The following is a 24,632-nucleotide window of genomic DNA, read 5'->3' as shown; positions in this document are numbered from 1 at the left end:
CTAATGCATGTGTCTGAAGCATCGAGGTGGGGGAAGATACTACTGTGAGTAATATGGAAATGTATGGCATGACAAGGAGGGATATAACACATGTGGGGGGATTTTTTTTGTAATCCACAGGCCACATGTGCCCTTCTGATCCTGCACCCATAGAGTTTGCTTGCCCTTACTCTAATTGATTAATCAGATAGGGAGCACAGATCCCTTATCAACAGAAAGGTCCAAATCCCAAAAAAGTAATGGTGTCATTCGATTCTGCTTCAGTCAGCTGACACCTGGAATTTTGTGACCGTTGACCAACTTGAAAATGGCAAAGAGTCTGAAGATCAAGTCTTACAAAGTAAGATTTGGCCTGGAGAAGAGATTTTATTAAGGGCCTTTGTGATAATCAGATAATACTGATAACATTTACATTTCTATACTGCTTAATAGTTAACTCAGCACTCTCCATGCAGTTTACAACCTGTAAACCAATTGCCCACAGCAAGCTGGGTACTCATTTTACCGAGGTATGAAAGGATCGAAGGCTGAGTCAACCTTGGAGCCCTAGGATTGAATTTACAACCTTGTGGCTGCAGTACTGGCATTTAACCACTGCACCACCAGGATTCCTTATCTTTGTATATTTCAAGTGCTATTATATTGATCATGGCTGGGAATTATATTGCCCTCCAGGTATTGTTGGATTGCAACTCCCAGCATACTTCATCATTGGCTGTGCTGGCTAGGGCTACTGGGAGCTATGTTTTAATCACATTTGGATAGCTACATGGTTCCCATTCATGACAAAGATGATAGACCTGAACCAGTGACAAATGATGCATTGCTGATATGAGTTGTTGAATTGTGGAACAGGCTGCAACATAGAAAAGTAGGGGGTCCTTTTTTAAGCAGAGAATGAATGGCTACCTGTCATGGATGCTGTTGCAACACATCTCCTCCATCAATAAGGACTTGGACTAGGTGTCATTTAATGTAGTTTCTAATTCTGTGATAATGCAGTAATTTTAAATACCTCTGATAAACCAGACAGCTCAGTTTATTGGAAATCAGATGATGTGGTGGTGGTGGTGGTGGCAAATGTGGTACTCTTTGCCAAAAATATGAGTAGCATCTGCCTTTTGGAAGGAGCATTGCACATTTTTCATTGTTAAGGGGAGTTGTTTCATGTAAGACAAAACTTGCTATTATATGTATTATTAGTATTAATAATAATAATAATAATGAATTTATTTATGTCTAATTAACAAATTGTAAGCCGCTCTGATAGCCTTGGCTGAAGAGTGGGGTATAAATAAATAAGTATTGTTATTATAAGTATTTATATACTGGCTTTCCAAAAAGATCAAAGCGGTTTACAAAATTAGAATTAACAAAATTACAAAACACATAAAATGCATAAAAGATTTACACAAGCAAATAAGTAAAATACTTAAACAGTACATAATGTATACAAACTAAAATTCCATCCCTCATCCCTTAACTAAAATACAACCATAATTAAACGTTAAACAAAATTACATAAACAGTTACATAAAATCATCATTAAACATTAGACACTAAGAATAAAAATAAAATTTAATTTAATTTAAAAAGAAACCAGAGGTGCTTTCCTCTCTCTTGCCTCCTTACAGTTTCTTCTGCCTGCAAGGTTTTTAAAGCAGAGCAGAAGGGCAGGGCTGGTGGATGATGGGTGCTGGTCTCTCTGAGCCTTCAGGCCTCAGCTTCCCTTGCTTCTTTCATCTTTTTAGGCATTTCTTTTTTCAGAATGAATGTGTTTATGGATAAAAATGCTTATTTGGATTTAATTTATGAAAGATAGCCAATATTGTTGAGGGGCTATGGCAAACAGTAGCCCAGGGAATTATAAGTATGAACCCAAGAATGTATTTGCTGTTTGACTTGGGAAATTATGTATACCCTTCATTTTTCCCTGTGTAAAAATGGTACCAGCTAATGTTCTTGCTAAATATGGATACCCTATTGGTTTCTTCTTTTAAAGACAGAAGATAGTATGACACAACCCACAATCATAAATGCACAGGACAAACCTATGTGTGTATATTCAGAAATAAACCCTGTTGGCTTGGCCAGACATACTCTCAGTTTGGAGGAGTTATCCATGGTGCTGAAACCAACCCCCAAATAGGTTCAGCACTTAAGATAATTCTTTCAAAGTTCTGATTAAATCCTGAAGTGGATTCATCACCATGGGAAATAACAGCCACTACTGCCACTATTGACATGGGAACTAACAGCCACTACTACTGATTGTTTTTTTTACTAAACTGGTGAATAACCAGTCACCATGTATACTAATACGGGACACAGTGGCTCAGCAATTAAGATGCTGACTTTGGTAATTACAAAATCAGCAAGTTGACAGTTTGAGGCCCAAGCGCTGTGGGACAGAATGAGCTCCTGTCACTCGTCCCAGCTTCTGCCAACGTAGAAGTTTGAAAGCATGTAAAAATGCAAGTAGATAAATAGGTACCACTTTGGTAGGAAGGTAACAGCATTCTATGCAGTCATGCTGGCCACATGATCACAGAGTTGTCTTTTACAACACTGGCTCTTCAGCTTAGTAATGGAGATAAGCACCACCTACTACAGTTGGATAATAGAATGGGATATTGAAAACAGGAGCTTTGCCTGCCATAACATTTTATCGCTGGCCACATTTATGCTTGGTCATGCCTTATGTAGACTGCATTTGTGTGCCTGCACAGAGTTGCATGCTGCCATCTCAATTAAAGCAAGAGTAGCAGAGAGAATGAAATGAATATTGATAAAAAGACTGCATGTATATTTAAGTGGAAGAATAGCTTCCTAGCCAGATGGAGAAATGTGCAGATGGCTGCAGAAAGATGATGATGCCAGGAAGATACAATGTGCGATAGTCTGAAGAGCAGGAATGGCAAGCAGACACCCTCAGTGTAGGTTGGCAGAGCTAATGAGTACTGACATTTGTAGGTCTGAAAGAGAACAATTACACAAAAGACTAGTGAAATCTCTCTCTCTCTGTGCAAGTGATTCTATAATAATAATATAATAAATTTTATTTCTTACCTGCCTTTTCTCAAGGCTGGGTACAACATATATCAATAAGACCATTTAAACACATAGGTTAAAACACATAAATATAGGACAGATTAAAATCATTCAAACTTAAAATTAAAAATAAACTCATAGTTTAAAATTGACTGGGTAAGCCTGCTGAAAAAGATAGGTCTTTAATTTGTTATTGTTGTATGCCTTCAAGTAATTTCTGATTTACAGTGACCCTAAGGCAACTCTATCATGGCATTTTCTGGGGCTGAGAGTGTGTGACTTGCCCAAGATATCACATTAGGTTTCCACGGCAGAGTGAGGAATTGAACCCTGATTTCCAGAGTCATAGTCCAATGCTCAAATCACTGTGCGATGCTGTCTCCCAAATCTTTAATGCTGTTTTAAATTCAGAGAGCATATTTAGCTGTCAAGTCTGTTCTGATAGATCATTCCACAGTCTAGGGGCATTCAAATGTCCTCTGGGTGGGTGACAATTGCTAATCTAATCTTGGCTGGTTGAAGTAAATGTCTCCCAGAGAAACTGAGTGTATGCAATTTTTGCTGTTCCTTAATTCAGAAGTTCACACAATATGCCCCAAATGCCAGAAATACCAATAAGTGCCAGAAGAACTAAAGTGGACACTTCCATTTTGCCAAGAAAGAAAGAAAGAAAAAGAAAAAGGCACAGATTTGCATGAAATGTTCACATGCTAAGTTATTGTATAAGTGGAAAGCTAGGATATAACTCCTTTTTTAAAGTGCTTTAGTAACATGTAATGAAATATAGTAGTGTTGCTTTTTGCTTGTAAAAGTGAAGGCTGCAATTCTTTTTCAGTGTAATATAATGGGATTTCTATCTGTTACTTGTTGCTGGGTGTGCTCTTTCTCAGTCTGATTAATGGGAGGCAAAGGAGAAAGCATCACATGGATGGGTGCCTTAACCTCCTCCTTTGTGCTCTGTGGTACAGCTAGCAAGGAGCAAAGGAGAATGTGGATGGCCAGCAACAAGGATGGATGGAGGGAGGAAGGAAGGGAGGAAGGGAGATAGACAAACAGATGTATACACAAAGGTGGAAACACATTGAAAAGATGAGCTGCTCTTGGTAGGGACCAAGGTTAGTTGGAAGTAAAAAAAATATGTTTAGAACAGTGGTTCCCAACCTGTGGGTCGGGACCCCTTTGGGGGTCGAATGACCCTTTCATGGGGGTCACCTAAGACCATTGGAAAATACCTATTTAATTACAATTATGAAGTAGGAACGAAGATAATTTCATGGTTTTGGGTCACTGCAACATGAGGAACTGTATTAAAGGGCCATGGCATTAGGAAGGTTGGGAACCACTGGTTTAGAAGGTCAATCTGCTTTTTCTGTCTTCCTCTGTTCTGCCCAAATGAGAGAGAAAGTGCTTCTGCCAGAACAAAGGTCAGTGTGAGTGGAATCAGGGAGGGCTGCCTCGCTGGTCTGGTTGCTCAAAATAACAGGTTGCTCAGAATCACAGGAATTGTGAAAATGCTGCAACAGCTGCTTATATATTGGAAAGATGGATGTCCCTCATCCCCGGCTGGACTGTGTGAGGGGATTGCAGTCTGAAGCATTTAAATGAGGAGATACTAGGAAAGAAAACTTTGTAGTGACATCTGTGTTCTTAGAGTTTCCAAGGTGTAATATTTAACTGACCACTTGAGTGAATAAAGAACATTTTCTAGTATATCCTGTATTTTCTAGGGGCACATTAGTAACAAAGATGTTTATCACACTATACTCTTAAAGTGCTACTACTGTATTCCACTTTGACTGCTCTAGCTGCCTCCTGTTGCATTCTGGGATTGGCAGTTTTAAGGAGGGGTATTTAGAATTCTCAGGCAGAGAACTTCTCTGCCTGAGAATTCTAAATACCCCTCCTTAAAACTGCCAATCCCAGAATGCAACAGGAGGCAGCTAGAGCAGTCAAAGTGGAATAGTAGCACTTTAAGAGTATAGTGTGATAAACATCATAAACTCATTAACAATGAGTAACTCCATGGACTCAGTTGTTTCTGCGTTACTGTTACTTTTAGTCAGATTATGGGTTAAGAAACTAGTTTTTAAAAGTAGCATATTAGCCTAACCTTAAATGTGGGGATAATATATGCAGTGGGTCCTCGGTATGTGTGGACTTGCCATCTGCAGATTTGAGCATCTGCAGACAGCAAGCACACGCTGTCCCCAATGGCTTTTCTAGACATCAGGCTAAACAGGTACAGTTGGTATCTGCAGGGGATCCGTTCTGGACCACCCCCCCCCCCCCCCATGGATACCACAATTCATGGATGCTCAAGTCCCATTAACCTGAATGGTGGTGCATCCACATGGCTGAGCCACCATCGGGGAGAATGAGACTGAAGTCCTCCCTCCATTACTCCTTCTTTCACTTCTTCCTCCCTCTCTGAGGTTTCTGGAGGGAGCTGGAGCCAGAGCCCTCCACCCCCAGGCCCAATGCCCCAAGCCCCCATGCTGCTCCTGTCTCCCTCTGGCTGATGGGACTCCAGGATCTGTCGCTGAAGCCAACCCTGGGACAGACACCTCAGAGAGGGAGGAAGGAGGAAAGTAAAGAAGGACGGAGGGAGGGAGGAAGGAAGGACGGATGGAAGGAGGACTTCAGTCTCATTATCCCTAATGGCGGCTCAGCCATGTAGTCACACCGCCATTCAGGTTAATGGGATTTGAGCATCCATGGATTTTGGTATCCATGGGGGGGCATCCAGAAGATACCGAGGGTCAACTGTACCTGTTTAGCCTGCTGTCTAGAAAAGTGTCTCCTCTCCCATCTGATAGTTCTTGGTTTTTAAACTGACCATACTGGTCAGTCCTGTTAACAGAGGAGTCAAGGACTCCTCTCTGACAGCCATTTAAATAAAGGACTGTGTTTTGCAAACTAGGGTGTAATGCCCACCCTTAGACAAAAGCCCATACAGAAGTGTTATAAAAATGTCAATAAATTGGTCAGTATCCAGAGAAAGATGTTTGCTTGTTGTTGTTGTTGTTGTTGTTGTTGTATTTACTTGTTACAATTAAAAACATAGAAAAGTGTTACATGGTGAGTCATGGCGACCCTGTGGATGAGACATCTCCACGAATCCTTCTCCTCCACTGCCTTGCCCAGATCCCGCAAGCCCCTGCCAATAACTTCCCTGATTGAGTCTATCCATTTGGTTTGTGGTCTTCCCCTCTTTCTTCTACCCTCTACCTTTCCTTGCATTATTATTTTTTTCTAGTGATCCGTGCCTTCTCATGATGTGGCCAAAGTACAATAGTCTCAACTTGATCATCTTAGTTTCCAAGGAGAGTTGTGGTCTGATCTGTTCAAGAACCCATTTGTTTGTCTTCTTGGCTATCCATGGTATCCTAAGTACTCTTCTCCAGCACCACATTTTGAATGAGTTGATTTTCTTTCTGTCTGCTTCCATCACTGTCCAAGCTCTCATATCTGTACATGGTAATTGGGAATACAATGGCCTGAACAATACTGACTTTAGTACTCAGTTGTATGTCTTTGCTTTTCAGTATCTTTTCCAGTTCTTTCATAGCAGCCCTTCCTATTTCTAGTTGTCTTCTTATTTCCTGACTGCAGTCTCCATTCTGGTCAATGTTTGATCCTAAATATGGGAATTCTTTAACTGTTTCAATTTCCTCATTGTCTTGATTGAATTTATATTTCTTCTGTGGTCATTATTTTTGTTTTCTTTATGTTCAGCATCAGACCTGCCTTTGCACTTTCATCTTTGACCTTCCCTTTAACTGTTCTAATTTCTGAATGTTTTCTGCTAATATTATGGTGTCGTCCGCATATCTTCTTAGGTTGTTAATGTTGCTTTCTCCTGTCTTCACCCCTGCTTTTTCTGATTCTAATTCTGCTTTTCTTATGATGTTTTTAGCATATCAATTAATCGCACTACCATTTCGGGGTGAGGAATCCCCTCCCAACTTGGATGCTGTGCCATCCCTGAGAATTCCATAGGTGCTTTTTGCTATTCCATGTGTAAAAGCTGATCAGACTGTGCTATGGGACAGCATTCTCCACAGTGTTGCAAGGCCACAACCTAGCTTTTGTGGTGCAGACGGTTCTTTTAACACCTTATTACTGTCTTTCAGCATCTATTCCCTGAGATGACTGCCTCATTTTGGTTAATGATAGAGCCAGCCTTTTACACTGTTTCTGAAGGTTCTGTTCGACTATTATAGCTAGTGCTGTTGATAAGACATATCCTGTCACGGTATAGTTTGAGAACATGTGTGTTTTATTAAGCAAAAGTTCCCCAGCTTTTTATAAAATCAAAACACATTTTGGAGATGGGTGGGGTGTCAAGGCACATGATATCTATGGTCCCTTATCACTATTTATTTCATGACAATTCCATGGCTGTCAAAATAAAAAATGAAGCTTATTTAACAGTTTGATTCTCCCCTAGCAGCTCTGCATTATTCACTTCGCACAAATTCGGTACAAAGGCGAGAGCTAGGAGACGAAGCTGAAACCAGTTTTTCTACTTTGAGAGTGATAGTCAGTGTTACTTAGGTCAGGAGACAAAAGTTAACAATAATGCAATTATCTCCTCCAGATGAAAAATCTGTTGCTTTATGTGGAACACAGCAGAGTCTTGATCTTGACAAAGATGAACATTTATTGAATGTTGGAATACTTTAAAAGATTCTTTAAAATGGGAAGTTAGATATTCATAAAGCAGGCATGATCACAAAATAGCAGTGCAAGTGCCTGATTAATCTGAACCCTCAAATCCAGATTTCTGCAGCAAAACTGATTTCTGATTATTATTCTATTCTTTGGAAAATCTTTTCCTGAAAGATAGAAATATCACAGTGCTTGGAAAAGTTATTTTGGAGGGCTGTCACTCTCACAGTTCTTCAGGTAACATGGCCAGTAGTAGGTCCAAAAAAGTAACTCTTTCGAGTTCTGATGAACCATAAACTGAGACAGTTAGCCATATGCCAAGATCTTATTATTTATAGATAGGTTTATAGCTTTCCTTTTATTTAGTGAGTTCAAGGTAACATACATGGCTCTTGTACCCACTTTATTTTCTTTGAGATTCATGCCAGCATAATCTTGACATCTTCTTTTCTGTTCTTTTATCTCCCTAATGGTTGTACTGCTCTTATTTCTATTTTCCATGAAGAACATGTATGTGGGCTCAAACTTATTTCTTTAATTCTGAGTATATATAATCATCATGTACAACTAAGAAAATACATTCCAAATCATTCTGGAGGACTGAAGTAGCACATGAATACACATGCTCACAAACTGAATAAGTGTCTGTTTGACATATAGATCGGTAGGTGAAAATTGAACTTTTAAGGGAAGGATTGGGGTTAAATAATAAAGGTGGTAGATGGGACCATACTCATGCTGAGGAACTGTACCAGACATTTTTCTAAACCAGAACATTGCAAAGTTATAACTAATGAGATCTCTTTTTCATGGAAAGGAGAAGTAAGAAGTGGAGTACTAATCGTAGTGGGAAATGGCTCTTGCTATTTTTAGTGATGTGTTGGACAAAAATAAGCTGATACATGCCTCAGAACTGAGCTTGGAGACTTGGAGAAGGAAATAAGAGGAATCACTTCAACATGTTTATTTATTTATTTGATTTCTATCCTGCCTTTCTCCCCGAAAAGGACCCAAGGCAGCTCACAAATAAAAATTAAAAAAACATATTACAATAAAATAGTTCAAAATATCATCTAAAAACAATATACAATTACAAATATTAAAAGCACACTAAAACCATCATACCCACCCTGTATAATAAACACCCAAGCTACCCCATGATTATATATTAAAAGCCTGCCTGAATAAAGCCATTTTTTCTTACCAACAAAAGGCAAGCAAGGAGGGGGCCAGCCTTGCTTCTCGTGGAAGAGCATTCCAGAGGGCAGGAGCAGTCACTGAGAAGGCTCTCTCTCATGCCCTCACCAGGTGAGCCTGTGATGGTGGCAGGACTTAGAGAAAGCCTCCTCCTGAAAATCTTAGGGCTCTAGCAGGTTTGTATAGGGAAATATGGTCTCTCAAATAATCTGGACGTAAGCTATGTAGGACTTTATAAGTCATAACCAGCACTTTGAATTGTACCCAGAAACGAACCAGTAGGCAGTGAAGCTGTTTCAGCAAGGGAGCAATATGGTCCCTATAATTGGCCCTGGTCAGCATTCTGACTGTGGCATTTTGCACACACTGACCTGACATTTTGTTGAAGAGGGGAGGGAGAAGGATAGAGCCAATGGCCACACTCTCTCCTTCTGTATACAGTCATATCCACCATATTTTATCAGTTGTTGACAAACTTTGCCCTCTGTGCTTGAGTTCCTGTTTCACAGGGGCCAATATGGAGAATTCTTCTCAGATAGTCTTAGCAATAGCAAGTACATTTCTATACCACTTATCAGTGAACTAAGCACTCCCTAAGAGGTAAGCTAATTGCCCGCAACAAGTTGGGTACTCATTTTTGTGACCAACAGAAGGATGCAAGGCTGAATGAATCTTGGAACTTTGCCTGGGACTGAACTCACAACCTTGTGACTGCAGTACATGCTTTTAACCTGTACTTGTGGCTGCAGTACAGGCATTTAACCACTGCTCCATCAGGGCTCCCTGCTGAGAAAATGTGTGGGTTCAATAGGTTTTAACTTCCACACTTCAAACATATATGCTATTCAGAAAAGTTTGGCTGAGACGATAAAAAAGACTTTATATACAAGAGAGAGGAAATGCCCAAGACTACTGTTTCTTGGGAGAAACAGAATGGTTGTCAGGTCAAGTAAGACTACTCAAGGTCTTTGGTGTCAGAGACTTTTTTTACAGACACCCTTTCTAATTAGGAAAAATTCAGCAGCAAAAAGCATGACCATAAGCCACACATATGGAATGAATACCAGTTGTGCCCAGTGGCTTCCATGTCAGCAGCAGTGAATAATTTCTAGGTTTGGGCTAGCTTTGGAGGTTGTATATAAATTATATACTTCATTAGAAAGTAAAATTGCCTCAAAGCTTCTTTGGAGGTTGTGCTTTATGAATCCCACTCATAACCAGAGGTTGGAAAAGCAGAGAGGACAGGGAGTCTTGGAGATGTCCTACTTGCAGGGTCACCATGGGTTGACACTTAGTCGAGGACACATTTCAAATTCCAATGGTAATCAGAGCTGTGGAAAAACTACTTTGAGGTAATTATACCCCCATATCCAGCTTTGCTGAGGTACTGTAGTCCATTGTAATGTACAGGCAAACCTCGCTTCAGGAACATAAGGCTGTGATGAATTCTGAAAAGCTTTACTCAGTAAGCAGAGAAAAATCACAGCACACAGTTGTTGCCAGGATGGAGAAATCTCCCCCCCTCTTTACGCCAATATATTTAGAATTCAAACAAGTCAGCCATTACAAAAGCCTTCGCCCCATTTGTCAGCATTTCAAAACATTTTCTTTTCCCAGGTCTGGCCCCTCCTTATTTTCCTTCTGTACCAAGCTACGGATTCCCACAAGAATGACCTTGGTAATTGGCAACTCATACTTCCTCCCCACACATCTGCTCATTATCCCAGGCCACACCTGATATACAATCTGTACTTCTCCCAGCTTCGCTCATAGGACATCATAGCCATCATCCCACATCTATACACATATGTTCAAGCACACTAATAAAGCATTGTAATAATCAAGCATGGCAGGACCATGTCTGGACCATGATTCTAACACCCAAAACATATTTTTTTCAAGCCCTGTTCAGTAACTTAGCTCAGGACAGAAGAAAATTTGTGGTTTACTGTGAGAAGCACCTTTAGAGCCACTGAGATGGGGAAGTTTTGGCAAGGGTTTTGGGCAGGGCCCCAGTCCAGATGGGGAAGCAAATGGCCAGCAGAAGCATTAAAAAAACAGTTTAAAGTACAACTAATGTTAACGTGTACTTTGGCTTTCAGAGTTCCTGGCAAACATATGAGTTCTTTTTTTTTTAACAACCCAAATTTATTCAATTTGTGATCTGCAAGGTTATTAACAAAAGCATGCACATATTTTTCAGTTTCCCACCAATGGGTGAAAACTGTGTCCATCAGATTGGGTTTTCTTTTTAAAATTATATGGAAATGAGTGCACATAACTAAAAATGTGCATATTTGAAAAAAATGTGTATGTACAAGCACTTCAGGTAATTGGGGAGATGTATTAAAATGTGCCTGTTTAGAAAAATGCATTAAAAAGTGCATACATTTTGGAAAGTGCATATGGAAATGTAAACAGATTTCCATGCGGGAGGAAAAAACAGTCTTACCATCTGATATGAAACAAGGCAGGAAAGAAAATGCAGGCGGGATTCAAAGAAGCCTAATAAAATTGAGACTGAGAGATTTTTTACATCCATGTCAGACATTTTCAGGAGTAGCTATGCTGGCCATGTAGCAAAATAGAACAAAATGCAAAATCCTCAAAACAGTGGTACCTTTATAGGACCAACCAAAAATTACAAAGTACAATAGATCCATTTTGTGCTTCTGTTTGGCCCAATAATGATACCACTGTTTTGTGGATTTTGTGTTATGTCAAATGTAGATGTCTGGATTAAACAGGTTCTTGGTCTGGCAATCCACAGAGGTGCTCAGGAATTTTTATCTAATAGTTTGGCTTCATTACAGCATTTACATTATATGTAGGCATGCAGGCTTTCGGTGTTCTGAATCAGAGATAAACCAGGTTCTTAATGATATACATATTTTAGCAGCAAATGGAACCACTGATGATGTATTCTTGTACCATAGAGAAGGAAAAGAGGCAAACCAATTTTGCCTCATATTGGGGGGTTGAAAGAATGTTTTATGGGAGTGCCACAGCTAATTGTAGAGAATGGCAGCTGGTGATTTGTGTGATCTAACATCTACATATGGACTACACTGTAGAAGGATATCAAGAAAAACATAGTTGAGGTATAAAAAAACACATGTGGGGACATGCAAGGTTCTGAGCATGAAGCAGGAAGGGAAAGTCTATGTACGCCCCTTTCACTTCTCCTGTAAAAGCTCTTGCAGATAGCAAAAAAGAAAAGATCCTTGTGCCTGCTGAAAATAAATGTAAGGGAAGGGAATCAGTGGCCCATGAGTAGTCCTAGTCAAGACTGTAAAAAATCCAAACAATGTGCCTCTTCAATCAGTAATAAAATGACAAGATTCTTTTATTATTGTCAATCACTGGTTAGAAACAATACTGGGGATCCCCCTGAGTGGTAGCGGGTGATCTCCATGTCACTTGGGTAGTGAATCCACTCCACATTTTGACTAACTTTTAAGGGAGCTATCCAAAGTGGTAGATCCATTTAGGACTAAAGCTTAGCACTTCAGAGAGCTCCTTCAGGATTAAAACTGAAGGAGTGGATTCGCTGCTCCAGTGAAATGGGAACTATTGCTACAGACCTTCCCAGTTGAGAAGGCCAGCAATATGTGGGAAAATCTTTGTTTCTGGTCAGAGAAAACAGTTTTCATCTTTGCCTACACCTCACACCCTGTGTCATCCCCAAGCCATTGGTGCCACCCCAAGGGTAATACAATGGAATACCTGCTGGATTCAGATTCAGATTATAGGAAATCCATTTTTCAGAGCCTAGTTGAACAGTGAGATTTACTAGGAAGCTTAGAGCAAGCCACTGTCTTCCAAGGAAAAATCTACCCAAAGGATTTTGTGTCTTAAGAAAGGACCTGTTACAAACATTGCAAAGTACAGTACAGGATGCACATCTTACTTGTTAGGTTCAAATTCATGCTCTGTTCACCTTATTTTCAATATGCTTACAGTTTTAGTGCTGTAGATGCAAATAACTGAGGAGATGGGGTTTCATTCTCTTATTTCACCCTGACGCTCCTAGATAATGACGTTTAGTCAAGCCCCAACTTGGCTGGGATGCAGCAGAGGCATGGATTATAGAAACTGAATATAGGGATGTGTAGTGTGTATGAGTGTAATGGTAGTGGATGCTGATGGTTCCCATGTCAATCAGATGGTACATCAGCCCTGGATTTTAGTCCAAACTATAAAGGAGTTATCTATGGAGATCAAAGTCTTTTGGGGGAAAAGAGTTTATTACCTTGGATAGTTCCTTTAAGGTTCAGACTAAAGCCTGGATCAGATTCCATCTCCTGATGATATTAAGGCCAGCAACCATCACAGTATAATAGCAGGAAAATGTGGATCGATCACTTCACCTCTATACAGTCATACTCCAGTTTCAGGCTGCTGTATTGCAACAATATCAGCAATCATGCATCCATCAAGATCATGAAAGACCACACTGGATCACACAGGCAACTTCTTTATGTGATCCTGTCTGATTTTGAGCTTGCTGAATATCTGTGTGTTCCTGTAGGCCATCACATGAGATTAGTAGCTGTACAAAACAGCCCTATTGTGATGTAGAAAGCCCTAACCAACTTGAGGCCAGCCTAGGAGAAAAACTATAGTCTCCTGTGTAAGCCTACCCAAAATTTAAGATCATTATCAGAGGCCCTCTTGCATGTCCCACCAAATTGCAAAGCTAGACTGGGCTTTCTCTGTAGTGGCACCCCAACCGTGAAGATTCCTCTCAATTAAAGTCAGGTTAGTGCCATCCCTGCTTAGATTCTAATGGGTGGCTAAAACTTGTTTCACATGACCTCTGGTCCTTAAAACTGAGGGGATGCTCTGACTGTTTTTAATTGTGTGATTTTTAAGTTATTTATAAAGAGTTGTTTTAATCTGTTTTTAAATAGTTTCATTTGCATAATTAAGTTTCAGCTGTTATCCCCTATTGTATTGGGTGATCTTGGGCAGGTCATATGCTTTCAGCCTCACGAGAAGGCAACAGCAAACCCCCTCTGAAAAAACTTGTTCAGATGAAAACCAGGGTCACCATAAAGGCACAGTTGAAACTACTGAAAAGCACACAACAAATATTTGCCTCAGAACCCTCTTGAGTTGAGAGACAATAGGTAGATGCTTCAGAAAACAAATAACTAAATAATGAATAGCTGCGTGCTAAACACAATATTGATGACTCTCCTCCTCAGATTAGCAGCACAGCAATCCTGTGAGGTAGGTCAGGCTTAGAGAGAGGGACTGCTCCAAGGTCCCCAGTGAGGAACTTGAACCTATGACAAAACTGAGGTGGTTGTACTTTGGACACATCATGAGAAGACCCAGTTCATTGGAAAAAATAATAATGCTAGGAAAGATGGAGAGAAGTAGAAAGAGAGGAAGGCCACATGCTAGATGAATGGACTGTGTTAAAGAAGTCATGGGTATGAATTTGCAAGAACTGAGCAGAGCAGTAGAAAACAGGGAATCTTGGAGATGTCTTATTCACGGGGTCACCATGGGTCGACACTTACTCGAGAACAAATTTCAAATGCCAGTCTAGCATTATGAACAGCAAGCTACACTGGCTCCTTTCCATTGCTCTTTCCCTCAGAATTATCTTCATCTTCTATCTTTCCTTCCTTCCTGATTATCCCTATTTAAAATGCCTTTTCATATTGCCATTATCTTTCCCCAGGGAAGTGACTGGCTTTCCATTGTTAGCTCTATGCCTTACATCAGCCTAGCCTGAAGTGTACCACTGCAGCAGTCACTTAACATGCTGCCAAAAAAACATGAAAAAACAGCAAAACAGGATGTAAATTTGTATAACTTTTGCATATCATAATTAATAGAGACTCTCATTTAGAAATTATGCATGCATATGTGTGTGTGCATGTGTACATTTACCTTGGTCACTTGATATATGGTGACCACATGAATTTCCTAGGATTTTCTTAGTCAAGAAATCCTTAGAGTGTGTTTGCCATTGCATTCCTCTAAAACAATGTCTGCAATTTAAAAAGCAACACAGGGCAGCTCAGCCTGGTTGGGAAGATTCTGAACAGGGATTCTGATAGATAATAAACTGTATTTTTTTTTATTACAAGTCCTATCATCCCCAGGCAACATGAACAGTAGTAGTAATCCAACACATCTGGAGCCTACCAGATTGGAGAAGGTTGACCTTAGCCTGTCAGTGAGAATGCTAAGATAACCATTTTCCTGACATGGTAGCCACCTCATACTGGGAGCATTTTATGCCTGGAAGCATTTGAACCTCTGTTTCTACCCACAGCAGTTTAAAACCGAAGAAGATTGATAACAAATGGAGCTTATTTAATTGATTCAGTACATCTAGAATAATATTGTTATGTCTGTTCTAGCTCTTGTTTAATACTTGCAGTAGGAACATGTTATCTTCCCCTCTGTGGGCTTTTTAAAAAAATGTGATTACCCACTAGCTTGTGCCTTAGATCTCCAAAACACAAGCTGTAATAGCTATGGATGTATCTTTCTTGCTGAGAATGAAAGATGAGAGTAATCACAACAGCAGGACTGATCTGCTAGACTCACAAGACCACTGAGATAAGTAGTTATCAGTAGCTTTCATGATACCTATTAATGATAAAAGGTTCTCCTCAAACATGGTCATTTACTGTTTCTGGTGCTCATATTGTAGGTCTCCCATCTCAGCCAAGGTAACTGGCTGGTGCATTTGATCAATAAGGTTATCATCATCTTTTAATTTGAAAGCATAATTGCCTAAAAGCTTCTTTGTGAGTTGTGCATTATGAGTCTTGCTTACAGCTATAGATTGGAAAAGTCAAGTCATAATCAGAGCTGTGGAAAAGCTTCTTTGAGGAAACTATGCCCTTCTTATCTCTCAGACAGCTTGGCTAGGGTGTTGCAGCCCCAAAAGTAATTTTTCCAAGCTCTGTTCTCAAAGCATGTTTGGTGCAGATGATATGCCATAGCTGACTTCTAGTTACCTGCTGTTGATGGAAGCAATATCAAATAAGCCTTCCAGAATCTGTAGGTGTGTTGGACTACAGCCCCCACCATCTGAAGCTGGTCCCCTACCTATACAATTTCCTTTCAAAATACAATTCATGCAAGTGCTAATGGTGTAAATAGCTCCATATCTAATCTGAGTGCTTAATGTGCACTGAATGTGGGGCTGCATCACTTAATAATATCACCAGTCAGTCATCTGTGTGGTCTTGGCAACTGGCCCTAAGGGCTTCTACCAGCCCAAGTTACTGGGCTAGAGGTGGCACTGAGATAACTCTAATGCACCCTATTGTTGTTTTCATTTGTCAAAGGCACTAGAGACTTCAGATCTCTTTGTAATGTGTGTGTTTATATACAAAGATAAAAGCTGGGCATAGGTGGAAGTTCACACCATTAACATTTATTTTGACTGGGCTGGGTAACTGATTTCTCTGCTTAAATTGGTACATTTCAAAAGAATTTTTTTTCTTCCAATATGGATCACACTACAGTCCTGTGCATCTGCTCAGAGAAGATGTAGGGACATCATCTTTATCCCATACAATCACAATGAGATGTCTGCGCACATGTACTGGCCATATCCTCAGAGGCCTTGTTCCTCTCCACATGACCCTGACTATCCCATATTAAGCAATGTAATTATGTACTGTGAAAGGGCCCCAATTCATCTTTTAAGGAAGTTACAGCCTATCCATCTTTCCACACTGTGGTTTTTTTTAAATCTGTTCTTCAAAACCAGGATCTCTTTCACTTTACACTCTTCCCTTTCATTTCACTTTAACTTCCATGGCTGCATCTTACTGATTCCTAGGATTTGTAGTTTGGGTGAGACTCTAGAAAACTCTGCTTGAGAAAAGCCAATCCCCAAACTGCAAATCCTAGAATTACAGAGGATGTTGGAATATCTGTTAAAATAGAATCACAGTGGTATAACTGTGTCATGTGAAAAACCCAGGGCCCATTTACACGACTCAGTTACAGCACTATATTCCAATTTACCTGCCATGGGGAGGCATTAAGAAGTCTCAGCCCGATAGACTCACCATGGTCAGGGTGTGTTCTGGTATTTACTGTCTTTTTTGTGCTGCTCCATTTATGATAACAGGGCTACTTTATCACCTTTAAAAATAATTATTTCATGGAAGGAGTGATTCTTATTCCATTGAACATTGTCTGTTGTGACAATATTTTTCATCGCAATGATGAATGCATTTAAAAATGTAGAAAAACATGAATGTCAAGAGCAGTTACATCCTTACTGTTGTCATTTAAAGAAAGCCTATTATTTCATTTAGCAGAGAACAAACTGTAAACAACAACAACAACCAACTTCCATATTTACCACAAATTCTTTCAATAAAACCTATGGACACTCCTTGTGTAGCACTCCTAAACCTTTCTGGAAGGAAGCCATGTTGATTTAAATGGAGTTTTATGCCAAACAGGTATATCCAGAATAGAAAAGTAAATCAAGTGCACTGGAGAAAAAAAGCACAAAGAACTTGATGGCAGAAGCGGAAAAAAACAGTCCTATTGTTTAAATTGTAAGGGAGATTTCTCTAATTCACACATTGTTTCTTTCAGTAGGATTAAAATTACATTAAACTTGGGTGCTCAGTTGCAGCTGAATTTTGGAGTACCACATTTGGAGTACTCATTTGGAATACCACATTGTCTATCTCATTTTAAAAAGAATATAGACAATTTGGAGCAGGTTTAGGAAAGGGCAACAAGAATGATAAGAGATATGGAGAACAAAATATACGAGGAAAGGTTGAGGGAGCTGGGCATGTTCAGCTTGGTGAAGAGAAGACTGAGGGGTGACATGATTGCACTCTTTAAATATCTTAAGGGATGTCACAGAGATACTGAGGGGTGATTATCATACTAGCAATGATTGAACCCATAGATAAAAGTGTAGGAATTTGTTTTAGACGAAATTAACATATTATATGAAAACAAAAAGGGTGAAGATAATAAACAATTTTATAGTAAATTGGATTGCACTTACAGTATTAACTATTGTAAAATGAATTTCTTGCTTTATCTTGTAACTTTATCACTGTAACTAAGAAAATAACTTCATCAAAGCCAAGAACATTGAATTATGATACCAGGCATGCTTAGTATCTTTGGGGCAAAAGTGGTTGATCATTTTTTTAAAAAACAACAACACTGTTTGCTTAACAAAGATATTTTTTTGGAGTATTACTCCGAGAAGCTTAAGGGAAAAAAGACAAAGCACAAAAGCATTAAAAGAAGGAAAAAACTTTAATAATATAAAAAATTACACCAAAATCCCCTGTGGAATTCTTGGCTGCTGCTTCTCTTTACCTGTCACAATTTCCTTGCTATGCTATTCCAGTAGAGTTTGCCTTTGACTTGGGGGAAGACTAGCATCCAAAGCACTAGAGTTTTACTGATTTCTCTTTGTTTGGTCCCATCATTCACAAAGATATTACAGATGAGATCATTCAAGGGAAGACGGTATAAAAGAACAACAACAAAAAAAATCTAAAGAAGTACCGAAGCACATACAAAGTCAGGGGGTCAGTATTTCAGCAACATCAAAAAGCCATGAAGTAGATTTTAGGCCTGATAAGATAGTCACTACTGTTGTTTCTTTTTGAAAGTTACCTCTTTTTTTATTGCTCCACTCTTACAATTCTTGATGCAAACTTTAATTTTCTGCTACCTCAATTTTTTAAAAATTGAGAGGCAGAGCTGTTGCCTCGGGTGGCAGCTATGGATGAACAGTAGTGGAAATCTCAGGATGTTCCTCCTAATCCTGCCTTCCTTTTCTGATTTGTTATACAATCTGTCCTCCATCCCCAAACTAGTTTGCTAGCTTCAGTTACTGTGGAAGAGCCTATCATATAGCCGATGTTGAGGTAGAATTCCACTGCCACTCAAGTCAGTTTCTGTACTTGGAACGTACCATTTTGTCATTTGTCTCAGGCAGGAAAATATCTTGGTCTTGCTGTGTGTGCTTGCTGTGCTTTACCATCTTGTTAAAAATTAAGAAGAGCATTGTTGGATCAAACTAAAGGTCTCATCTAGTTGAGCATTCTGTTCCAATGTGGTCAACTAGATGCATAATGGGAAGCTTACAAGCAGAACATGACTACAGTCTATTGCTGGCTTTGATTTTGACTCCTCAGTGTTTCTTTCTCCTCTGTCCTTCTCTTCCAGATATCATGTTAGTTATTTTTAAAATCCATATTTGCATACCTTCCTTCTCTGTATCTCTATCCTAGATGGTTTAGCTGTAATCCTATTTTCCTGTACTTCCATTTACAGTATTTTGTCTTTGACATCACAGAATTATAAGAGTACAATGGGGCTATCTAGGCCATGGTAGGGCCCAGTTTTTAATTATGTTGAAAGAGGATTGTGAAATACACACAGGTTTCACCCCCTAATTCCCTCTGTTTTTAGACAAAGTATGCCCTTCCTAATGCCTTCTTAAAACATTTGCTAAGATGGATAGCACAAATCACAAGAGGATGGGGCAGGTCTGGACCCCCTGTAATTCAAATTGTGCAACAGCCTGAGCTACGTACAGTGCATGAAAATAGCTTAATTCTATGACAGTAAAATCCTGAAGAGGCAGAGTTTTCTGTAGTAATTCATATGGGAGGTGCCATTATTGAATGATCTCCCATGTAAAACAAACAAAACACTCCCAGTGTTCTAGTAGCAGTGGTAACATGCACATTAGTATAGTCGTGCGTTGTATCTTCTTGAATTGGCATATTTCACTTCTCAGAGGCATTTAAGTTTTGCCCAGACATCAATTGAACATCCTGGAGACATCCTCTGACAACATTCCAGAGATGATGTTTTCCTATATATATCTATCTTCTAAATAGTAAGATCAGATACAGTATTTATCTCTTCTTCAGATTGTAAGTAATATTGATGGATGAATGCTATTGTTCAGTTAAAATCAAGCTGATAGGATACTTTATTTAATGGTAAACCTCTGACTCAGTATAAAATATACATGGAATCAGCTTCTTGCTTCAGTTTACATGTTGCTCTTATTCTCTTATGTAGGTTCTGAACTGGAGTGGCGCTGACTGATAGTAAATAGTGTGCCAATGGAAGTCTAGCTCATGCAAAAACTCATTCCTTTCCTCCCCCTTTCTTGTGAAATACCCTGTACTCCCTTCAGAGGGCTTGGAAGTGGAACCTACCAAACATTTTGAATTATGAGAGTGTATAATATATCTGCTTTCTGAAGAAACTTGCAAATAAAACCCTGTGATAGGGTTGCCTTAAGATTGCCGTAAGTCAAAAATGACTTAACAAGAATTCATCTGCTTCCCATGCACAGTAAAAATAGACCCCAGACTTTTCCAGCATATGTACAGGGAACTCAGGGCATGTTTATATTGGTCAAAGGAACTGGCTTCCCCTCTACCCTTGCCGCAACCTTTCTTCACAATGCAAGGCCATATGCCCAATTCAACTGTGGACTGTCTTCAGGATGTGAGGCTAGTTCTACTTCAAATCTGGGACATCACTGTCTTACATAAAAAGATTTACCTTTTGCTCTGGAGTTTCCAGGAAGATCTGGCTGTTTGAACAGCATCCCACTGTGCCACCTGTCACTACCACTGCTGGTGTGGATCACTTCCTCTGACATCACAGCGAGGCATCCGGCCCTGTGATTGATACTGGGCATCTCATTTTCTACCTCAGAGGGAGCAACCTGCATCATCAGCGGCAGGCAGCAAAGTGGGAAGCTGCTGCCCTACATCACTTCAGAATGTGGAGGTAATGGGGAATTCATGGAACTTTGGGGCCAGAATATATGGGAGCTACCTGGAGTACTTAGACCAGTCTGCAGCTTAAATCTATATGAAGCTGCTGAGATATCACTTAACTGATAGAAAAGTAGTACAAGGCTCTTTCTTCCTCATCCTCCAAAAGAAAAATAGTGTGCCACATTTTGCCTTATATCTACATTTAAATGGGCTAGAGACACATTATTTTTAAAGAAAGAACAAAGCTTGGAGTCTGGACCAGCTAGTGGTCACATGGGGCACTGGGAAGCATGCCAAGAATTGGGGTGAAACCTGTCCAACTGGGTAGTGTGGCAACTCTACTCCCTTTCACTGCAGCACCATAGTACACTGTCCACAGAGGATCCCTTGACAAGCTGCAAAGACTGTTGGGAAGGTATTGGAGGGCTCAGAGCTGAAGGAGAAAAGAAATAACTGTTGCTGGTGCTTGGTTTCTGTTTTTGCATGCCTTTGGATACTAGCCAGTGTTTCAGTAAATAGGGTAAGCATGGATAAGAGGACAGATGGACCGAAAAGATGTGGAAAGAAGGCAACAAAAATAGAATCTAGCAAAAATGTAGAATAAATGAGAGTTGGAATAAGAAGCAAGAGAACAGAGACATAAGGGATGTGGGTGGCTAAAAGAATGAAAGCTCAATGGAATAAATTCATGACACGTGCACAGTACTTTCTTCATATACATTTGATTTTTTTAAATCACAGAGTTTCTGGAAGAGTTGAGGGCAGTGTATCTGTTTCTTTATCACCATATATTCTGTCCTCACAACAGTCCTGTGATGCATGTTAGGTTGAGTGGGGTAATAGTCCAGTACTTCTGAATGGTACTTCTGAATGGTAGCAGGTTGAGCAAAGCTGGATCAAAATATTGCTCTTTGTTCCACTTTTTTTGCTTTTCAGAAACATGGTCAGCCAGATTCTTGCACAAATGCTTGCTTTTTTGATTTCTTAGTTTTGTATTCTACTAAATATTTGCTTCAGAGTAAATAAATGCACACCCATCTTGTTAAATTTATATCCTGCTTCTCCTCTGAACAGTGTTCAAGACAGCTAAATGCAATATATAACATACAAAGTTTTTTTTTTTTGGGGGGGGGGAGCCATAAACACAAGCAGAGAAAATACCACTAAAAACAGCTTGGAATGGTGCCTAAAATTTGTAATATGTTATCTTACTCATTATTTATATATTGAGGAACTCATGATTATGAATGTTGTCATTGTATAATTTGTAAATTGCCAAATTGCTTGGCATGTGTACACCAACACTGATATTATATGTAGAACAACACTCTTCCCGTGAGAGTTGTGTATTCTGTCTGGAAGTTTTGGCACTTAGCATTGGGCAGCAGCCTCCCCACTGTTGGGGGGCAGTAGACCAGGACTGAGCAGAAAGGAAGATTAAGGATGGTTGGCCTGAGTAATTTTGTCTCTCTATCATCATCGTTATTGTCCCTAGCTGGACAGACCACTTGCTTTGGAGATCCTCAGGTGTCCCTCACTCCACTGTCCTTCTCTGCTCTGTTTGTCACTCGCTACACCTGATCCTTGAAGTCCCCCCCCCCCCGAGGGCTTCCATGTGATTCCTTCCTTGTTTCACATTCCATGCCATACTCATATTCTATAGTCTAATTAATACAGGCCTTGGCATTTTTATGGGAGGAAAAAGAGAAAGACTTGTGGATTCTCCATAATTCTTTGGGTAAATTAACATTTGGGTTCATCAGCAAACAAATGAATGAATCCCATGGGTCAGTTTTGACACATTCCTTTCACATTCTGACAAAGCAATCAGTTAAAACATCTTATAAGCCAAGATCCTATCCAAATTAAACAATAACGTTAAGAGAGAGATCTAGCAAGACCTTCTTTGGCAATGTGTTCCAGAGCCTGGGAGCAGCCTCTGATGAAAAGGCCCTTTGTTGGATTCCCTGTTCAGTGCTTTGAGATGAAAAGAACAGAGGAAGAAAAAAGAGCTGCCCCCAAGGATCTTAAACCCAGATAGTTCTTTTTGTGAGTGAATGTGGTCTTTGAGAGAACCTGGTACCAAACTGTTCAGATTTTTGTAGGTCGTAAATAGTAATTTGAATTGTAGTCAATGAAGTTGAAGTCATGTGCACTCTCTAACCAGCCCTGCTGAATACTGTGATTACAGTATTAGGGCAAAAAGCAACTGTTAGAACAGAATATCAAGAAACAGAATAATTCCAGTTGGCAAGGGTGTGTGTGTGTGTCAGGCAGTGCTACATATTATTACCCTACTTGTTCAACTTGTACAAAGAAAATATCCTACAAAGAACAGGTTTAGATTCAGAAGAAGGAGGAGTAAAGAGTGAAGGAACATCAACAATTTCAGATACACAGACGACACCATATCACCAGCGATAGTGAAAACCATCATGGAGTTGGAAAAATTATTAAGGAAGGTCAAAGAAGAAAGTGTTGCTGATCATAAATAAAACAACAATAATGACCATAGAGGAGCTACATAAATTCAGTCTAAATAATGAGGAAATTGAAATAGTTATTTCTTCTCTTGATCAAATATTGATCAGATTAGAGGCTACAGTCAAAAAATCAGAAGAAGACTAGGAATGGGAAAGGCAGCCATGAAAGAACTAGACAAGACCCTAAAGTGAAAAAGTGAAGCTATTGTACTTTGGCCACATGATGAGAAGGCATAACTCATTAGAAAAGATAATAATGCTAGGAAAGGTAGAAGGTAGTAGAAAGAGAGGAAGACCACATGTCAGATGGCTAGATGCAGTTAGGGAGGTCATAGGCCTACAAGATCCAAACAGACCAATGGAGAATAGGGAGTCTTGGAGATTTCGGATACACAGGGCTACCATAAGAAGAGGTTGACTCAAGGGCAGTTATCAACAAAGAACAAACTGCTCCCTGCTGCTGGTACTTTCCCTCAGGACCAAAGAAAGAGAATTAGCAAGTGAATGACAACTGGTCTATGTTAGAAGATCAGAAGACGACTAGGTCATTCTAGGGCCAGTGGCGGCTGGTTGTTTCAATGTCAGTCAGATGGTGAGTCTGCTCTAGGCTTTACTCTAAACGTTAAAGAAGCTATCCAAAGTGCTGAGTATATTTAGACATAGGGCTCAGCATATTGGACATTTCCTTTAATATCTGAAGTAAAACACAGGGAAGATGGTCCAGTATGGAAGCCACTAGCTGCTCACTGTTTAGAGAACATCAGCAGTTCCTGCTACTGGGCCTTGACAACATACCATACAATTTGTCATACAGCGTGCCCGCCCCATACGCGGGCACGCCATACGCGGCCTTGAGCATACGCGCTCAAGCCGTGGGGCGCACGCGGGGTGGAAGGGGTGGCGCGTCCCATTCAATTGAATGGGTGGGCGCACCCGTTGCGCCCCACGCGTGCCTGTGCCGCCGCGCACGAGCCCCATTGTTTCCAATGGGGCTTGAGCATAGGCGGAATTCGCCTTACGCGGAGGGATCCGGAACGGATCCCCTGCGTAAGGCGAGGACGGACTGTAATATGGTAGAGACAATCCATATTTCTCCTCTGTCGTCCCATTTTTTCAGCTGCTTGTAAAGTGTCCCAGTTTTTCTCTCCTTCTCCCACTTTCCCACTTTGTTCTCAGTAATTGCAAACAGTGTTCAAAATAGTTTAAAAGTAGGTTGCACTCAATTAACGTAGTAGGAAGGAGAGGAGAGAAGGGGAGCAGTAGGCTCAGGCAAAAACAAACTGCAGCAGTCTCTCCTCATTTGTATATTCTTTCTCATTAACTTTTCTCATCTTAACCACACTCTGATGATGTTTGCCCATATGTATCCCAGTTTTCATGTGTGACATGTTGAAGGGTATGTGGCAGGTACACAGCAATCCCAGCCCTTTTTTAAAAAAATTTTTTT

This window comes from Sceloporus occidentalis, unplaced genomic scaffold (assembly GCF_023333645.1).
Source record: "Sceloporus occidentalis isolate IW3139 unplaced genomic scaffold, rSceOcc1.0.p SCAF_6, whole genome shotgun sequence".
NCBI classification, from domain to species: Eukaryota; Metazoa; Chordata; class Lepidosauria; order Squamata; family Phrynosomatidae; genus Sceloporus; species Sceloporus occidentalis.
The sequence above is the reverse complement of the archived record's forward strand: the minus strand, read 5'-3'. Positions refer to the sequence as shown.